The sequence below is a fragment of the Capricornis sumatraensis genome, chromosome 7 (genome assembly GCF_032405125.1).
Source record: "Capricornis sumatraensis isolate serow.1 chromosome 7, serow.2, whole genome shotgun sequence".
Classification (NCBI taxonomy): domain Eukaryota; kingdom Metazoa; phylum Chordata; class Mammalia; order Artiodactyla; family Bovidae; genus Capricornis; species Capricornis sumatraensis.
Window position 1 is genome coordinate 97,009,426 of NC_091075.1, and position 19,927 is coordinate 97,029,352.

Below are 19,927 nucleotides of genomic sequence, written 5' to 3' on the forward strand. Positions count from 1 at the left end.
CTGCTATGGACTGTACTGTGAATCTCCACGATTGACATATTGAAGCCTAATATATCAATAGCCCAAGCCCTCAACCCCTATCCCTCGTCCTAAATAGGACTTGGAGGGGGTAAATTTAAATGAAGTTATAGGGTGAGGTCCTAATCCGATAGGACTGGTGCCCTTATAAAGAAGAGGAAGAGAGGAAGATTATCTTGCCCTCATTATGCACACATGTCAAGGGAAAATGATGTGAAGATATAATGAGGAGATGGCCATGGGCAAGATGGGGAAAGCACTCTCACCAGAACTTGACTATGCTGGCTCCCTGACCTCAAACTTCCATTACAACAGAGAGTTGAAAAGTTGTTGCTGAACCACGAAAAGACGCTGGAATTCTTGGCCTCCAGAGGAGAGGAATTCAATCCAGGGCCAGAGACGAGGCTTGATCACTCAGAGCTTTTGTGTAGTAAAGTCTTATTAAAGTATAAAGGAGATAGAGAAAGCTTCTGACATAGGCATCAGTAGGGTGCAGAAAGAGTACCCTCTTGCTAGTGTTAGCAGTGGAGTTATATACTCTCCAAGGAATCAAAGAATGTCTGGAGGTTGTAAAGACCTCACCAGACCTACTCCCATAATTTACATTTTAAAATAACAGGATTAGCCAGAAGTTTAATCCAGAGACTGTCCTTAGGCAGGATACATTATTGTTATATAATCCTAAGGAATGTAGAAGGAAAAAAAAGTTTGTCCTTTCCTCCTCCCTGAAAATTCCAGACCCCTCTCTCCTTGGGGACCCCTAGACTTCTTATCAACCTGCCTAGGATATGACTCTCTCAGAGTCCTATTGGAAAGCACCTCTCAAGAACTCACAAGTTTCTGTAGGAGGCAAAATATCCTTGAAATAACCTGAAAACAGCCAACAGACACAGGAGACATGTGTTCAACCCTGGGTTGGGAAGATCCCCTGGAGAAGGAAATGGCAACCCACTCCAGTATTCTTGAGAAACCTGGTGGACAGAGGAACCTGGCCAGCTATGGTCTATGAGGTGGCAAAGAGTCAGACACGCCTTAGCAACTCAACAACAACAGCAACGATACCTTCCAAAGAGCCAAGAATCTCAATGGAGTATGGTAGGTCCTCTGGAGAGGAAAGCAAAGTGCTTTGAAAGCACATTGGGAGGGGGTATCTAGCCAAGTCTTCAGGGCAGTGAGGGCTACATTTAGAAAGTGATCTAGGGATGAATATGAAAAGATGAGTAGAGATGAGCCAGGCAAAGGGTAAGAATATCTTTTTCAAGAAAAGGCAGAAACATGCAGAGATTCAAGAACAGAAGGGCATGTTGTATTGAATAATATTTCAGTTAGTTTGTAACTCTGAGTTTAAAGCAAGAGGTTTGTAGAGATGGTGCTGAACAGGAAAGCAAAAACCAGGTCAGCGAGCCACTGGAGTCTACTTTCCACTGTTTGGACTCAGAAAATATGTAAAGATGTTTATCAAGGATGAGTCTAAATCAGAGTTTCTCTTTTCACCCCCTAGCTGTCTCTCCCTCTTGCTGAAATGTGTATTGGCAAGGAACAAGGTAAGCAGGAGGTCAGCTAGGAGGCTACTCTAGCATGTTTAGATGAGAGACAATGTTGGTCAAAGCGAGGGGTCATCGTGTGATAGAAGTGGAAGAGCGCAAAGAGACGCTTACATAATACAATGACAGGGCTGATGCTTGAATTCAGAGTTTGAAGGGAAGAGGGTTTCCCCCTTGTTGCTGGCTTAGGCAAGATGTGTCAGTTCAGTTTTGAGCATGATGGGGATAAGCTGACTCCAAACCTTCCCAAAGGTGGGTAGGAGACAGTTGGGTGCCCGAGTCTGCAGTGAGAAGAGAGCCCACACGGTAGGAAAAGATGTAGAACTCTGTAGCACATGGATGATACTGGAAAAGCTTCCAGGAAGTATGTGGCTCAAGTCTTTTAGTATGTTTTTCTTTCTGTGCTTTCTAAATGGCTTACCTTTTTGAAAATGGAACAACTCAATTTTCTCGGTATTGTGGTAATTGCCATGGCATTGCTTGAGGCAACTTTCATTTCTTTTTGTGTAACTTCTCTGTAGAAAAAGATATCTAAAATCATCTTATACATGGAAAACAAAATGGCTATCACAATCTCAATCCTTCCATTTATTGCTTAATATCTCTGGGGATAGTCCTAAAAACTGCTGTTATTTCAGTATTAAAGGACCTTGATTTTATTTTTGTGAAATAACCAGGCTTACAGTTGAAGAGTGGGCTTCCCATGTGACACTAGTGGTAAAGAACCTACCTGCTAATGCAGCAGACGTAAGAGACGTGGGTTCAATCCCTGGTGGACCACGGTCCATAGAGTTGCAAAGAGCCGGACATGACTGAAGTGACTTAGCACACATGCACAGTTGAGGAGAGACTGTCAAAGATCTGCTCTTCAAAATAACCTTTTAAAACATTATTTCATGTGATATAAATTATTTTCATGTGTGCAAGAAGATTTTCTTAATCGTGAAAAATGTTTTTGCTTCAATATACATAGGATTCTGCAGACATCCTAATTTATAAATTTGCATTCAATTAAAAATACTCTGTGAATAGAAAAAAAAAGTGAGAGTAAATGTTCTAAAATGATATTAATCCTCTAAGGTTGTGAAGGATTTTATTCTTTACCTTTTTTTGTGCTTTCATAATGTGTAAGCTTATTTTACAGCATAAAAAATACTATTGCTACAATGGTTTTACTACGACATTGCATTGTACTTGTACAAAATAATAGTAGTATTGGTATTGTTTTTAGTATTTTGAATTTGATTATCCAACATTTTTGAAATGTCTTTATTCCCAGATTCATTCTAATTTTATTATAAGCAAAATGTAGTCCAGGTACAGATGGTTTAAAAATGACTTAATAAGCAGTGAACAAATCTTTCAGCAATCTGGTTCTATATCCTTCATGAGATTGTAGTATTAAAAATGATTTTTATCATACAGATAAAGCTGAGAGAATCCATGGCTTTACAAGCTGCCAGTCAGTGGCAGAAATGAGATTAAAACTTTAGTCCTTTGCACAAAAAGCTGGGGAAAATCATTACCACTTTATGTATTTTAAAAAGTCAACTCAATTGACCTTCCTATCTCCAGGCTCAGTATAATTGGCAAATCAATATTATCAACAGTAATTAAAACTGCCAGCAGTATGAAAGAAATCAGATAAATTGTATACAATTAAACTCTTATTTAAATGTTTTTCTCAAATTATCACAAATGATGGAACAAAAGACAGGAATAACATTTTTCTGAAAGTGGGACACATGTTCACCATTGGTAAGACAAAAATGCAGAGAATGCTTCTCTGTGTTTCTTCTCAATAAAATCTGCCTTAAGAACTAAAACTAAGTGTCCCCTACATACTCTGTACTTTACGGAAGTATTTTTTTCCTTTTTACGAGAATAAAGGAAAGAGAGAAAGAAATGTGCTAAGAACTAGCCAGGAGTGTCAGGGAGAATAGTGTTTGACAAAATGTGCCTTACTTTTTAAAATTATTGAGTGCTTGAATATAAACTACATTACATATAAAGGAAATGCAATCTCCCATAAGAGTTACCTGATAACTACTACAAGATTGTAAAAGAGCGTGTAATTCATTTACTTCTACTGATTCTTTTTTTAATTTAATTTTTTATTGAAATATACTTTATCTACAACATCATGCCAATCTCTGCTGTACAGCAAAGTGACTCAGTTATACACACATATACATTATTTTTTTATATTCTTTTCCATTATGGTTTATCACAGGATATTAAATATAGCTCCCTGTACATTAGGACTTTGCTGTTCATCCATTCGATATGTAATAGTTTTCATCTACCAACTTCAAACTCCCAGGATATCCCTCTCCTTTCCCTACCCCCTCCTTGGCAACCGCAAGTCTGTTCTCTGTGTCTGTGAGTCTGTTTCTATTTTGCAGATAGGTTCATTTGTACCAGATTTTAGATTCCACATATCAGTGATATTGTATGGTATTTGTCTTTCTCATTTTGACCTACTTCATTTAGTATGAAAACGTCTAGTTGCATCCTTGCTGCTGCAAGTGGCATTATTTTTGTCCTTTTTATGGCTCAGTAGCTTTCCATTGTATATATGTACCATCTCCTGTACACGTATGTCTTCTTTATTCATTCATCTCTTGATGGACATTTAAGTTGTTTCCATATTTTGGCTATTGTGAATGGTCTTGCTATGAACATACAGATGCATGTATCTTTTTGAATCATAGTCTTGCCTGAGTATATTCCCAGGAGTGGGACTGCTGGATCATATGGTAATTCTAGTTTTGGTTTTTCTGAGGAATCTCCATACTGTTTTCCATAGTGGCTGCACCCACTTACATTCCCACTAACAGAACAAGAGACTTTCCTTTTCTCCACACTCTACTTTCAGTGATTCTTGAGTTAAAAAAAAATAGAGTGATGACTCTATGCACTAAACTAATGGAAAGAAATGGCATGATTATAACATGTGATACCTAAAACAATCTTGTTTATTTCATCTCTTTCATACTAGCTTAATTTTTGTTCTGTTTTTGTTCTCTAATACAGTATAGTGTCAAATAACATCATTTCCTGTGTATTAGTCATAGCCCTCCCTCCTTTTTTCCACTTAAAATGTTGGTGGCCAGATGTATAACCTATTGGACCTATTATTGGTATCTTTGCCCTGGAGCATTTCAGAGACAGATGTGCTGGCTGTTTTCCAGTTAAGTTTAGTATTTCCTGAAGGAGAAAATTAAATCAAAATCATTTTATCTGAGATGCATTTCCAACATTGACTGACTCTAGACATGGAAGATTTTTTCCAAAGGCAAGCGCATCTAGCTTACTTTTAATATTATCTTCAACTTTAGAAATTGTAACTTACAAATAAATGTTTTTCTTACAGGTATATAAGTCTTTGTATATATTTTGCTCACTTTGACATTGCCTGATAAAGAGTACAAGATAGGTTAGAGCTTGGAAACCTATTGGGAGAAGTGAGTATTAAAATCCCTGGGAAAAAAGGGCAACATTAAAGCTTCTGCTAAGATGTCCTCTGTGGTGCGGGCATGAGACAGAACACTCTTGAATTGCTACTTCCTCTTAAGCAGGTGATTAATGTTGTTGGTAGAAAGACATGATCACAACATATAGCTCAGCAACTCAGTCTACTATACCAGATTTATGAAGCCTGGGTCAATATAAATTGTTGTAGGAAATCTCACAACCTTGTAATTCACTAGGGAACAATGATTGAAATGAAAACATGGCCTTGATGTTGTCTTTGTTCACTATCTTCATTGGCAGATATATAATTGAATAAAAAACTATCTTGGCATTTAATGAGCAGGTAAAATATGAAGAATAGCCCTCTTTGAATCCTGTCTTTAATCTTCAGTGATGGCTCAGGCATTGGAGACAAAGGTGAGATTTAAAGGGGCAGAGTTGACTCCTTAATCCATTCAGAGGCCTCAGCCAATTTCCTTGGTTAAATAAAAGTGTTTATTTTTGTATTTTTACATTTCAAGTAAAAGAACTCTTTTAAAATAGGCACACATTGGGAAGATATTTTGTGTATGAAAATCATGCCTTTCAAAAGTGTATAATTTGACACCCCAACATGATACAGAAAATTCTCTGACTTGTGAAGTTTATTTTAAAGTCAAAGAGAAACAACCATGTACACTATTGTCTCTGGATAGTATGTATCCATCCACCAAGATGATTTTTAAAGGATCTTTTTGATCATTAGACTAAAATAACAAAATAACTTATAAGCAGAGCATCAAATTCTTATTATCACCCCATTGTCATCTAAAGGGCTTATTCTTTTTATTACATCTATTTCTTACATTATCCTCTTTTAAAAAAGCTTTCATGCTTTAGCAAAATTGTTCTCATCAGTAAAAGCCTTGTCTGAATTATACGTTTCTTTGAATGTAGTATTTACTCTTGGTTGCAGCTCTATGGAATTAACTGAGAAAGAGCAGATACTTATTTGTTTTTCTAAGAGGCACATACTGGATCCTGAATGAGATGAACAGTATTTAATTTCAGTTGCAGTTAGTGAAAGGAAAGGGAACATGAAAGTGAAAAATAAACTGGAAATTTGGTAAACAATGGTGATCACGTCAACTTAGTTTGAATTACAACTTGTCACATGATCTTTAATGTGCTGCTCTGTTTACCAAACAATTTCCTGAATTTGGTTTAAATTTTAATAAGACTATGTATGTATGACCTGAAAGTAAAATAACAATGCAAAACCAATATTTCCAATTGATTGGAAATGAAAAAGTTGGATTCCAGAAACAAATGACAAGGCAAATTTATTTCTCACATGACATGTGAACTCAGTACCAAAGTATGTAAACACATCATATTTTAAGTAGCATCCAAAGGATATCTGTTTAATTGTACTTCCATTACTGATATTTCTGGAATTCACGCATTCACTTTTTCAGAGGAAAGTATCAACAGTTCTTATTAGGATAAGAAAGTAATTCACTGAGATATAACACCTCATGACAAATTAGTTTATAAGAATAACTAAATAGTTATCTGATAGTAATAATATTAGCAGCTAACACATATAATAGTTAAAAAGTGGCTCCCTAGGTGGCTCAGTGGTAAAGAATCTGCCTGCCAATTAAGGAGATGCAAGAGACGCAGGTTTGATCTCTGGGTTGGGAAGATTCCCTGGAGGAGGAAATGGCAACCCACTCCAGTATTCTTGCTGGGGAATTCCATCAACAGAGGAGCCAGGCAGGCTACAGTCCAGGGGGTTGCAAAGAGTCGGACACAACTGAGCACACACAGGCACATACTGAAATGATAGTTGAGAAATGGGGCACAGAAGATCCGGTGCACAAGGAAGCCACCACAGGGCCAGTAATACTAGAAGATGGAGTGGTTTCCTCCCACACACACCCACAAGAAAAATGCAATGCTTCACAACTTGCCAGTGGTCAATGACATGTAGATTGAGATGTAAAAAGCATGTTTATGCATGTACAAATATATCCATGTATACATATATAGGAATATGGACATATACACATGTATGCAGGCATACAAAACACAGGTTTATATAATTGATGTGAATATAGCTGAGACTTTGATGGCAATGCAGACTAAAAGAACAAATGTTCTAAAACCTAAGACATAAGTCTATAACAAATTCCTAAGACTCAAGTTCTGAGTACATCTTCCACAAAAATGACATTTAATTAGGTTTAAATAGGTATAGCTCATTTATAACATTTTTCTCAAATTTTGCCATCCTTTTCAGTTATTTTACCATTAATTATTATTTAGTGAGTAAATGCATGCTTATTTATCAAGGGACTCAATTAATTTTTATTTATTGATTGCTCACAATATGCCAGGGACGGCTGGCCGAGCATAAAGGGACACCATTCTGCCCTTGAAGAATTCCTCAGGTACCAAGAGAAGACAAAAGCACTTGGCTTTAGCCATTACATGAGGTTATTGGTGCTTCTGTTACACCAAGAGAATGCTCATGTGTGTGAATATGCCTGTGATGTCCGTGTGTGTCCAGCCAAAGACTGGACAATGTCCAACTTGACTTTTTCACTTGGTCGCCAATTCAAATAGGTTTGGCCCTCAGAAAGTTAAGATTAAAGTCACATGCACAGTAGCTGTGAAGTGCAATAAAGTGAAAAACAATTAAAAAGGTGAAAAAAAATTACATACTATGTTGGATACTGGCCTGTTATAATTAGGAAAGGGTCTCCAATGATGTTTATTTTTAAAAAAATTTAGGATGAATATTTTCAAACATACAACAGCAACAACAAAAAGAAATTACATAACAGACACAGTATGTACAAAAATAAGAATAAACATATGTTAATGCAGAGGGTGAGAAGGTTGGATGGCATCATTGACTCTATGGACATGAGTCTGAGCAAACTCCAGGAGACAGTGAAGGAGAGGGAAGCCTGTCATGCTGCAGTCCATGGGGTTGCAAAGAGTTGGACACAACTGAGTAACTGAAAAACAACATGTTTTATTATTATATTAGCTAACACCCATAGTGCTTACTATGCCTCGATCACAAGGCTTCACTCATTCATCACACATAACCTCCTATTCCTTCACATTTTATCAGCTACCAGAGGTAACCAAGTTGATTTATATTAATATCATTCCCAGGAATGTTGTCATACTTTTACTCTCTATATTTATCCATGACATAAAATATATTACTGTTTTGTTTTTATAACTGACGTAAATTTTATCGCATGCTAGATAACTTCTGGCTGGTTGCTTTTTTCACTCGATGCTAAATTCTTGGAATTGATCTATATTGATACACTTATTTTAACTACATGAATGATCCACAGCTTATTCATCCAGTGGCCCACAAAAAAAAATCATTCAGTAGTTTCCACTCTTTCATAGGTCGTGATCCTGAACAAACATTCACATCCCAAGCTCCATCTCGCTTCTAAGAAACCAGCCTGTGTAACTCAGGCAGTAATTCCCAGGTACAAGGAACACTTTGGTAAAAGTGGGCTTCAGATTCCTAAAAACAGGTATCAGACGTCATCACTCTCATCAGGCTACCCATTCTCATCTGTCTCTGTCTCAGTGTCTCCTTCACTTTCTTGCTATGACAGCAACCACTAATTTTACCTCTCATCTTGTGTTCCCCCACCAACCACACACAAAGAGAAAGCATGTCTTTTTATGACAAGGCTTCTATCTGCCTTCTGGATCTTGTTCTGCTCTTTGGGGGGTTTGGTCTGGTGTTACAAGTCTTTCCTCTGTGCTTTTTCCCCTTAATCTATGAATAAATTTAAGTTACCTTGCTTTGGAAGGAAACAGTAACAAAAGTATAAAAACTTCTATAATTTTGATCCTACAAAGACCAATTTCTGACCTTTCCAGCCATCCTCTCTCTCTCTCTCTCTCCCCCTCCCCATCTCTCTCTCTTTCTCTCTCTCTCTCTCTCTCTCTCTCTCTCTCTCTCTATATATATATATATATATATATATATATATATACACACACACACACACATATATAGGCTACACTGTGTAGCATGTGGAATCTTAGTTCCCCAGTGAGGGAGAGAATCCCTGCCCACTGCAGTGGAACCTCAGAGTCTTAACCATTGGACCAGGGAAGTCTGCGACCTCTCTATATTGACTTCTTATCCCAGTGGAAACTGGCTTCCACCACCACTAGTTCACTGAAATTATTTTATCAAGGACCCTATTAACCACTTTATTACTAAATCCGGTGGACATTTTTCAATCCTTGCTCCCCTTGACCTTCTGTAGGATTTGGCAAAGTTAATCACTTCTTTTGAATTGTATTAATACAAGTATTTCAAATATGTGTTCAAATATAAAAGCAAATATAAAGATATGAGACATTTGTTACTTATTATTCAAATTAAACAGATATAGATGTATATATTTTGCCATGTTTTCTTGAACGCTATCTTACTGAAAATATAAATAAAATATAAAATGTAAGAGATAATTAAAAATCATCATCCTTTCCCCGAATCTTCCTCTCCAGGAGTAACATATAACCTAAAGTGATGTCTAGCCAATCCTTCCTTTTCAAAGTACTATCACTCTTTCTTCTTTCTCACACAGTTTGACTGCTAGTTTTTAGAATGATTTTGGGGCTCCACTTCCATCAGTATTTTCCTACAAAAGATTTCCTAGAAGAGGTTCTGTCTTTGGCTGTCTTCTGTTTCCACCCTCCAAACTTTCTTTGAGTTATTTTCTTCCATCCCCATGGTTTCAAAAAATATCTCTCTTGAGTTATAATTCATAAATCTGAAACTACTTAAAATTTCCATTTATATAGTTTACATGTAAGTTGTAAGTGACTTACTTTTCTAGACCTTTGGGAATTTGAATCTTCCCTATGCCTGAATACACAGGAGATTTTCTCCAAAAGGTATTTTTAAATGTGTATGGATGAGCTGAGGTTATGAAGTCTTCAGTTTGTTTAATCCTATATAATAGACACTAGTCATAGCCTGTAGATAAATTAGATTAGAATTAAAAGAAGCAAAACCGAACATTTTTTTTCTCAGACTTTCTAGTTATGTTTCACGTGTTCAACAGCTACATGTGGCTAGTGGCTACCCTATTGGACAGTGCAGATTCATAGACATTTTCCATGATCTCAGAGAGATCTGTGAAACAGTACTGCTTAAGATTAAACTGACAGGAATACGAATAGCAAAGAAGAGGAAGGAAAAGCTAGTTCTAGTAAGAAATAGGAGCATAAAGAGAGGAGGAAGTTGCATTATGTTTTCTAGATGTAATGATTAATTGATAAATTGATGGCTATAGGAAATGCCAAGCTATGCAGAGGTCAAGATGAGAGATTATTAATTGTTGCTGTTGTTGCTGATGCTGTTGAGTGTGAGATTTTACAGTGGTACATCCTAGAGGATATTTCTTAAGTCACTGCCACAGTATCAAAAACTTTGTTCCATACCTTGATTTAATATCAGGAGATATTTCTTAATAAATTTTTCTTTTTCTGCAACTATTTAAAAAATCACTCTAAGTAATGTTGGATTCTTATTTTCTTTATGCTACCTTATAATTAGAATAGATGAATTTTGTGAAAATCAATTGTTTCCATAGATTTTTTTTACACCATTTAAAAGTGGGTTTTCCCCCTATGGATTAAATTTGCCACTAAGAAAGAAACATAATGATAATGGGGAGATGTACAAAAGTTATCAATCATTTGAATTTTTCAAAACTTTCCCATAAAGACATCCAAGGAATTTTAAATTTCCTCCTAGAATGATATGACACTGACTCCCACTTTAACGACACTGCTCCTTAACTGGGCTTCCCTGGTGGCTCAGACAGTATAGAATCTGCCTGCAATGTCTCCTTAAATGCTTCAGTACATGTAAGACTACTATACTTTACACTATAAATGGTCATTCAGGGACTTGTACAAATATATATATTAAGAGTGATGGATTGTTAGGGCTCATATTTTGTTTTAATTGAGTACAGCTGTTAGCACTTGCCCAGTAATTGACTAGTTAAGTCATAGGAATATAAAGATGTTCTCCCGTACAACTAAGCCTGGCTTTAATGCTAAAACCTTGAGCAGGATATTGAATAAAGCTCTATTTTAAGAGATCTTTGATATCTCATGTTCACCCAAGAACATTAAATATACAGAATTCTGTCCAATGACTTAAAACTGACTTGCATTTTTCTCTTTTATATATTAACCTCATATCACATACTAATCAACAAATATTTCTGAAATATTTAGCCATTTAACTTTTCTTCAAGTTTGAGAATTTTAACTAGTCATAGAACAACAGATTTCTTTAACTTCAGGTAGATATCTACTGGATATCTACTCCTCTATGACCTCCTGTGTTTTCCTCACAAAACTTTATGCATTCTTTGGATTCTTTGGTAATTTTTTATGTTCTTGTAGTATTTATATTGTTTGGTGGGTTTTATTTTTGTGTTATTTTTATTTTCATCCTCAAATTTATGTCATTGTTTTTTGGGATACAGTGAGTCTTTTGATTATTTTAATGAGCATAATTTAATCAGATACAAAAGTTTCTAAACCTTGGTTTATTGATGATTTGTTACACCTGTGTAAATACCACTGAAAGCAAGGAACTGATTCTCAAATATTTTCATATATCAAAAATATGTGGGAGGGCTTATTAAAACATAGGTTGTTCGGTCCACTTTCAGAATTTCTTTTTTTTTTTTTTTTTCAGTAGGTCTGAAGGGGGCCCCAAGGTTGCATGTTCAACTCAACCTTTTTATGTACATCTGTATTGATATCTAAATTGTATGTTTGTGAATCTCTATGTGCATTTATTTCTATTTTGTGATTTTAATTATTTCTATGATGAAAATAATAGTGTACCTACATTTTATAACCTAATGTTTCACAAAAAATACATACATATATATATATATATATATATGTATTTGTTGGCAGGTACATTTTCCATTTGATCAAGTATTCTTCAATATATCATATGTACCAGAATTTATTTTACCAATATGCTATTATTGTTGGGCAGGTTCCTTGGTCTATAAAGAAAGCTGAGTGCTGAAGAACTTATGCTTTTGAATTGTGGTGTTGGAGAAGACTCTTGAGAGTCCCTTGGACTGCAAGGAGATCAAACCAGTCAATCCTAAAGGAAATCAGTCCTAAATATTCATTGGAAGGTCTGATACTGAAGCTGAAACTCCAATACTTTCGCTGCCTGATACGAAGAACTGACTCATTGGCAAAGACCCTGATGCTGGGAAAGATTGAAGGCAGGAGGAGAAGGGGAGGACAGAGGATGAGATGGTTGGATGGCATCCCCAACTTGCTGGACATGAGTTTGAGCAAGCTCCAGGAGCTGGTGATAGAGAGGGAAGCCTGGCGTGCTCCAGTACATGGAGTTGAAAAGAGTTAGACATGACTGAGTGACTGAATTGAACTGAGGCAAGTTCCAATATTTTATTATTATTGATGGTTCTGCAATGTTCAACCACATGGCTATATATTTGTTCATACTTCTTATTCTTTTTTAAGGAAACATAAAACCTATCTGAGTCTAGAGAGTATACGTGTAAGGATTTTATGCCAGGTACCAAAATTGCCTTCCTGGAGAGTTATTTATCCTCAACTGCGGTAGAGCTATATATGATACTGGAAACTTGCACATATGTATGTGTAAATATATATGTTTGTGTGTGTGTATGTGTGTGTGTGTGTGTGTGTGTGTGTGTATATAGTGCCAACTGGTGATTGACTCAAAATCTTCCAGCAGTGTCCTTTAGACTTGCAACGGGAAACTTAACAGCTACAATTTAGAATCAGGAATTTGTACGGTGGGTGTGGCCAACTGACCAGAGACAAAGAATCTGAGAATGTTCAGCCATTCAAAATTATTAGAAAAGAGATCTCTATTGAGATGAGGAAAACAGAATTTTTTCACATGTGCTTCAATAAATTGGATTTATCTGAAATTAAAGTAGAAATTTTCAAATGCCATTATGAGAATTAGTGTAATTTTAAATTTAGTTCCATTCTCATAGCATGTTGTTGTTCAGTCGCTCAGTCGTTTCTGACTCTTTGTGACCCCATGGACTGCAGCACACCAGGCTTCCCTGTCCTTCACTATCTCCCAGAGTTTGCTCAAACTCATGTCCATTGAATTAGTGATGCCATCGAAGCATCTCACCCTCTGTTGCCCCTTCTCCTCCTGCCTTCAATTGTTCCCAGCATCAGGATCTGTTTAGTTTAGGCAGTTACTTGAAATAGATTTATTTTGAGAAAATATTTTCATAGGCCTAATTCTTAAATTCATTCTGTATATTATGGAGGGAAGAAGAATAGTGCTCTCCTTACCCACAGATATCTGGGAATGAATGAATATAGTACCCTACATGTCAAAAAAATTATAGATATCATTTAAGATTTAGATCTTTGAAATAAGATTATTTTGGATTATTTAGGTGTAAATGAGTAAGTGTAAGTGAAGTCGCTCAGTCGTGTCTGACTCTTTGGGACCCCATGGACTGTAGCCTACCAGGCTTCTCTGTCCATGGGATTTTCCGGGCAATAGTACTGGAGTGGATTGCCATTTCCTTCTCCAGCGGATCTTCCCGAACCAGGGATCGAACCCGGGTCTCCCACATTGTAGACAGACACTTTACCATCTGAGTGGCCTGGTCTAATCATTCATTAAAAGTGGAAGAGAAAGGCAAAAAGTAGGTCAGGAGAGGCAAAGTGAGAAAATTCTGACCTGCCATTGCTGGCTTTGAAGATGGAAGAAGGGAGCCATGAACCGGGGAATATGGGAGGCCCATAGAAACTGGGAATGACATCAGCTGACATGCTAGGAATAAACAGAGGCCTCAGTCCTGTATCTTCAAAGAAATGGATTCTCTCCTATACTCTCCTTAGGAATGCAGTCAGACTTCTGACGCCCCCAAACAGTAAGATAATGTTAGTACGTTTGTATTGCTTTAAGACGAGAGAGTTATAATTTGTTACAATAGCATCAGAAAGTTAGGGAGATAAGCTTTATGAAAGGTGAGGATAATGTTTTTGCCTTTTTCAGTGCAGTAAATAAGAGGCCAACAAAATGCCTGGTATGTAGACAGTAGTCAGCAAATACCTATAGATTTAACTGATTAAGCCCCATACATTACTCTCATTTGTTTTGGTTTTACTCATTAAGGGAAATCATCTCACTTGATTTTAGGAGAGAAATAGAATTTACTGATTAAATTCTGACTCTAACTAGCTTAAAAACTGCAAACAAAACCTTGGGAACAAAAGTAATTTTTTATGTAATTAGCTAAATATAACTGTATGAATGGGGAGGTTGGACCCTTCCAATGTAATGCTTTATCTCATTTTATTTGATTAGGCAAATTATGAAACAGCATGAAATGCATTACTATACTAATGTAGCCTCTAAACTGTGAATCTCATTGTAACTATGGCCTTAAGGTCTTTTAAGGTTGAACCTGAATGAACAAGTGAAAGTAGTTTAAAAGAATGCTCATTCACATGCACGTACACACACACACTCATAAGTATGTTAATTATACTCTTGCAGAGGAAAGCTTAACCTTTGTGCTACAATCAGAATAACGAAAGGAAATGGCACATCAGTCAATTTGTAAAAATGCTAAAAGTAGTCAAGCCACTTGAATGTTGCAGCAATTCCAAAAATGCGTAACTGGGTGATTTGGAAGATGGATGGTGGTGATGGTAGCACAACATTATGAATGTATTTAATACCAGTGAATTGTATACTTTAAAATACTCAAGATGGTAAGCTTTATCGTATGTGTATTTTACCACAATAAAAAAAAAATTGAAAATATATGTGGAGTAGAGTACCTGCTACCAGTCCCACTGGAGGACTCTTAAACACTCTGCCCATTGCATTTGGGTATTGGAGATGCCAAGGAAAATGCAACGCAGTCCAGTGCTGGATGAAATAACTCTTTACTTACAAAGAGAAGAGAGAGAGCAAGATCAGCCTCAGTAGGGGTGTCAGTCTGCCAAGACAGTGGGTCTTTCCCTGAGGCACCCTCTTTGTGATAAGGCAATAGAGAAACCCAGGAGACTCACCTGTGAGTTTTTCATGTTCTAAGCAGTGTGCCTTCTTTCCACCTTTCAGAGGCTTCCAATGTTTCCTTTGTTGTTGTTGTTACTGTTATTTGTTAGGTCCAGGGGTTTGTGATAAGGGGGACATGGGAGAAGCGGGACCGCTCAGTCTTAAAGGAGCTAGAAGTCTGAATAATCCTTTTTTAACTTATTAACAAATATTCACTGAGAGCCTATTATTTGCCAGACACTCTGTTATTTGACGTTCTACTTATGGTGGCTCAGACAGTAAAGAATCCACCTGCAATGCAGGAGACCTGGGTTCAATCCCTGGGTTGGGAAGATCTCCTGGAGAAGGAATGGCAACCCACTCCAGTATTCTGTCCTGGAGAATTCCGTGGGCAGAGGAGCCTGGAGGGCTACAGTCCACGGGGGTCACAAAGAGTCAGACATGACTGAGGAACTAATGCTCAGTGCTTTGTTGCTAAGCAATTAAGACTGAAGAAGAAAGGAGGGAGAAAGAGAGGGAGGGAAGGAGAGTAGGGATGGAGGGAGGGAAGGAGAGTAGGAATGGAGGGAGGAAATACTACTCATCTTCCTAGTTTCTGCAAGAACTTAACAGCTTTCCCTAACGACTCAGCCTAGATTTGTTGTTGTTTAGTCGTGTCTGATTCTTTGCAACCTCATGGACTGTAGCCCACCAGGCTCCTCTGTCCTGGAGACTTCCCAGGCAAGAAAACTGGAGTGGGCTACCATTTCCAGCCTAGGTTAGCCCCTTCCCATTACAAACTCTTCCAGCAATTTATAGGACTCATGACTTGCATCATTTTGTTCAGACCTGTCTCCTCTTGCCAGTGAGATTACTGAGATCAATTTGTCCTTCCCGCTGCAGTATCCCATCACCCAGCAGAGAGGCCAGCACGAGATAGGCACCTACCTGTCTTCATTAATTATGCTAATGAGTGTGCAATTTCCCTTCTCTCTGGCTTTGTTCTTACCATTGTTTTTCATACCTGCTACAGTTGCTGTTGGGGTTCTGACTTTCTGATCAGTTTTTGGCTCCTTCCTCAGCAACAGAACGACCTCCTGACCTCAGGCATGGTTTGCACTGATCTAGCAAGGGGGTAGGGAGGGGGAAGTCTTTACATTTCTCACTGCTCAGTGCAACTAATCTCCTCTACTCCCAGGGACTCCACGATGTCATTTCTGGTATTCTTCAGGTGCTATCAGAAAATCCGGATGTTACAGGCATCTGGCTTCACCCTAAACAGGACTGTTCTTTATCTGCTTTGTGTAGGTCAGGGGGTATCGTGAAGAGAAAGACATGGATATCATAACAGAATAAACACCTGGAACAGTTTCGTTATCACAGAGTTAAAATGTAAAATATAAATCTAGTTGCTCAGTTTTCCTTTGTGAAGGGTCACTTCACCATACAATTTTTAGAAATTAAAACTAAGATTCTGAATTAATTATCCTTTCACTGTGTTGGGTTTTCTTTCCTTTCTTGTTCAACATTAACTGCCTCTGAAATTATGTTAAAGCAATGATCTCTATCGTAATGTCCTTCAGCTGGCCCTGAAAGCAATTTCCTATGAAAACCTCCTTTTTTTCCCTAGGAAACATCTCAACCTTCTTAACCTCATCATTTTTATGTCATTTTGTTTTGTTTATACTTAGAGGATATTACAATTTTATGTGGCTTCACTTATCTGTGACTTAGACTAAAGTCATGTTTTGCAACAAATAGAATGATTTAAAAGTATTTTGCTCCCTCAGGAAGGCTGTTAATGTACATGGGAAATTGTGTGGCAGCAAAATGAGATACTCTCTGTAGTACAGAGTTTATCCAGGGTTGCCCATATAAAACAGGCCTCATTTAGCATTAAATCTCATTTTATGTGATCAGGGTTTATTTTCCAATGGGCTACTCAGGATTCATGCGGTAAGACTGCTTTTTACTGAGCATCCTGAGCAGGCTGTCTCTATCTTTCTCCTCTCAAGTTGCTTATACCTCAGTTTCACACTATAATTTGCTAAGTTTTGCCCCAATTAGCACTGAATATATTGTGTGCTGCCAGTACATATTTATTAAATAAAAACAATGAACAACACATGTCAAAATACTTTGGAAAATTATAAAGTAATAAGTACATATTATTAAAGTCTCCAGGTGATTTGCCTGGTTATCTTTAAAGATGCTGAAAAATCATTGTCTGATGTCATATTGCTTCACATGAATAATCAAGGATATCTTTAGGATTGTGGGGCACTTAAGAGTTCATATTATGAGTCATTTTTAGCATCTTTCCCTAGAAAGGATTGTGTGTGTTTGTGTATGTGCATAACTACATAAATAATAAAAATTATGAGCAACATGAAAACTATTCCTAGTTAATGTAAAGAATTTCATAATTTTTCCTAAAAACTCAAGATTGATTGGTATATAATGTTGTATTTTAGGGGAAATCCAGCTGGAAAATCTGATCCCTTTTATTTCTAATATTTTAGAGTTTATCAGTTTTATTGATGTCATGTTCAAGATTACTACTCGAACAATATTTTAAGTAGATGTTAGTTTTAATAACATTAAAATTATTCTCCTTTCTTAAAAAAAATTTTTTTTATTCTGTGAAGAAAACAACAAACAGGTGAGGAGATCTTGCTGTTTAAGATCTATATATTTAGGTTGCTGCTACTGCTAAGTTGCTTCAGCCATGTCCCACCAGGCTCCTCTGTCCCTGGGATTCTCCAGGCAAGAATACTGGAGTGGGTTGCCATTGCCTTCTCCAATACATTTAGGTTGGTGCAATGTACTTCTGGTTTCAGACCATGAATTTTAAATCATTATAACTAGGCTCAAACACGTCTTTATTAATCAAAATAGGAACCATTGCAATCAACACATTTTTGCCAATGAGAAATAAGTTTGTTTATTCCTGCAGCATAAAAATCTGTGCTTCAGGGTTTGATGAACTCTTGGAAAGCATTTTCTGCATTCTGCTGGTTGTGGAAGTGTTTTTCCTGCAAAAAGTTTTTGAGATTCCTGAAGAAGTGGTAGTTGGTTGTCAAGAGGTCAGGTGAATATGGCAGACAAAACTTTGTAACCCAATTCGTTCAACTTTTGAAGTGTTGATTGTGCGATGTGTGGTTGGGCATTGTCATGGAAAAGAATTGACACCTTTCTGTTGACCAGTTCTGTCTGCAGGCATTGAAGTTTTTGGTGCATCTCATTGATTTGCTCAGCATACTTCTCAGATATAATGGTTTCACTGGGATTCAGAAAGCTGTAGTGGATCAGACAGGCAGCAGATAACCAAACAATGACCATAACCTTTTTTTGGTGCAAGTTTGGCTTCAGGAAGTGCTTTGGAGCTTCTTCTCAGTCCAGCCACTGAGCTGGTCATCACCACTTGCTGTATAAAATCCACTTTTCATTGCATGTCACAATCATGTTGAGAAATGGTTTACTGTTGCGTAGAATAAGAGAAGACACTTCAAAACATTTTTTAAAAATTTTCAGTCAGCTCATGAGGCACCCACTTATCAAGCTTTTTCCCCTTTCCAATTTGCTTCAAATGCTGAATGACCATAGAATGGTCAATGATGAGTTCTTCAGGAACTTCTCATGTAGTTGTAAGAGGATCGGCTTCAATGATTGCTCTCGATTGGACATTGTCAACTTCTGATGAACAGTCAGTATGCTCCTTGTCTTCAAGTCTCTTGTCTCCTTTGCAAAGCTTCTTGAACCACCACTGCACTGTATATTCATTAGCAGTTCCAGGTCCAAATGTGTTGTTGATGTTGCAAGTTGTCTCTGGTGCTTTATGACCAGAGACATTATGCTTTCGAGTCATTTTAACTCAAAAAAGAAAATTGTTGGAATTTGCTTTTGTCTAACATTAATTCTCTAGTCTAAAATAAATATAAAATACAAAGCAAGTAATAAGTCACTAGCAAAAAAATAAAATGAGAAATGTGCATTAAAATTATGTACAACATAACCACTTTATTTAAGAATGTATTCCAATATCAAAGGCAAATTTCAACAGTGCAAAAACCACAATTACTTTTGCACCAAGCTAATACTCGGTTCAGTTCAGTTGCTCAGTTCCACAAAAACATCTATTTCTGCTTTATTGACTATGCCAAAGCCTTTGACTGTGTGGATCACAATAAACTGTGGAAAATTCTGAAAGAGATAGGAACACCAGACCACCTGACCTGCCTCTTGAGAAACCTATATGTGGGTCAGGAAGCAACAGTTAGAACTGGACATGGAACAACAGACTGGTTCCAAATAGGAAAAGGAGTACATCAAGGCTGTATATTGTCACCCTGCTTATTTAACTTACATGCAGAGTACATCATGAGAAACGCTGGGCTGGAGGAAGCACAAGCCGGAATCAGGATTGCTGGGAGAAATATCAATAACCTCAGATATTCAGATGACACCACCCTTATGGCAGAAAGTGAAGAAGAACTAAAAAGCTTCTTGATGAAAGTAAAAGAGGAGAGTGAAAAAGTTGGCTTAAAGCTCAACATTCAGAAAACGAAGATCATGGCATCTGGTCCCATCACTCCATGGGAAATAGATGGAGAAACAGTGGAAACAGTGTCAGACTTTATTTTTGGGGGCTCCAGTATCACTGCAGATGGTGATTGCAGCCATGAAATTAAAAGATGCTTACTCCTTGGAAGAAAAGTTATGACCAACCTAGATAGCATATTGAAAAGCAGAGACATTACTTTGCCAACAAAGGTCCATCTAGTCA

General features: G+C 37.1%; 1 pseudogene; it reads right to left on the reverse strand.

Annotated features, from left to right (window-relative positions):
• Positions 1–18,026: 18,026 nt before the first annotated feature.
• Positions 18,027–19,009, reverse strand: LOC138081868 (histone-lysine N-methyltransferase SETMAR-like; annotated as a pseudogene).
• Positions 19,010–19,927: the final 918 nt, after the last annotated feature.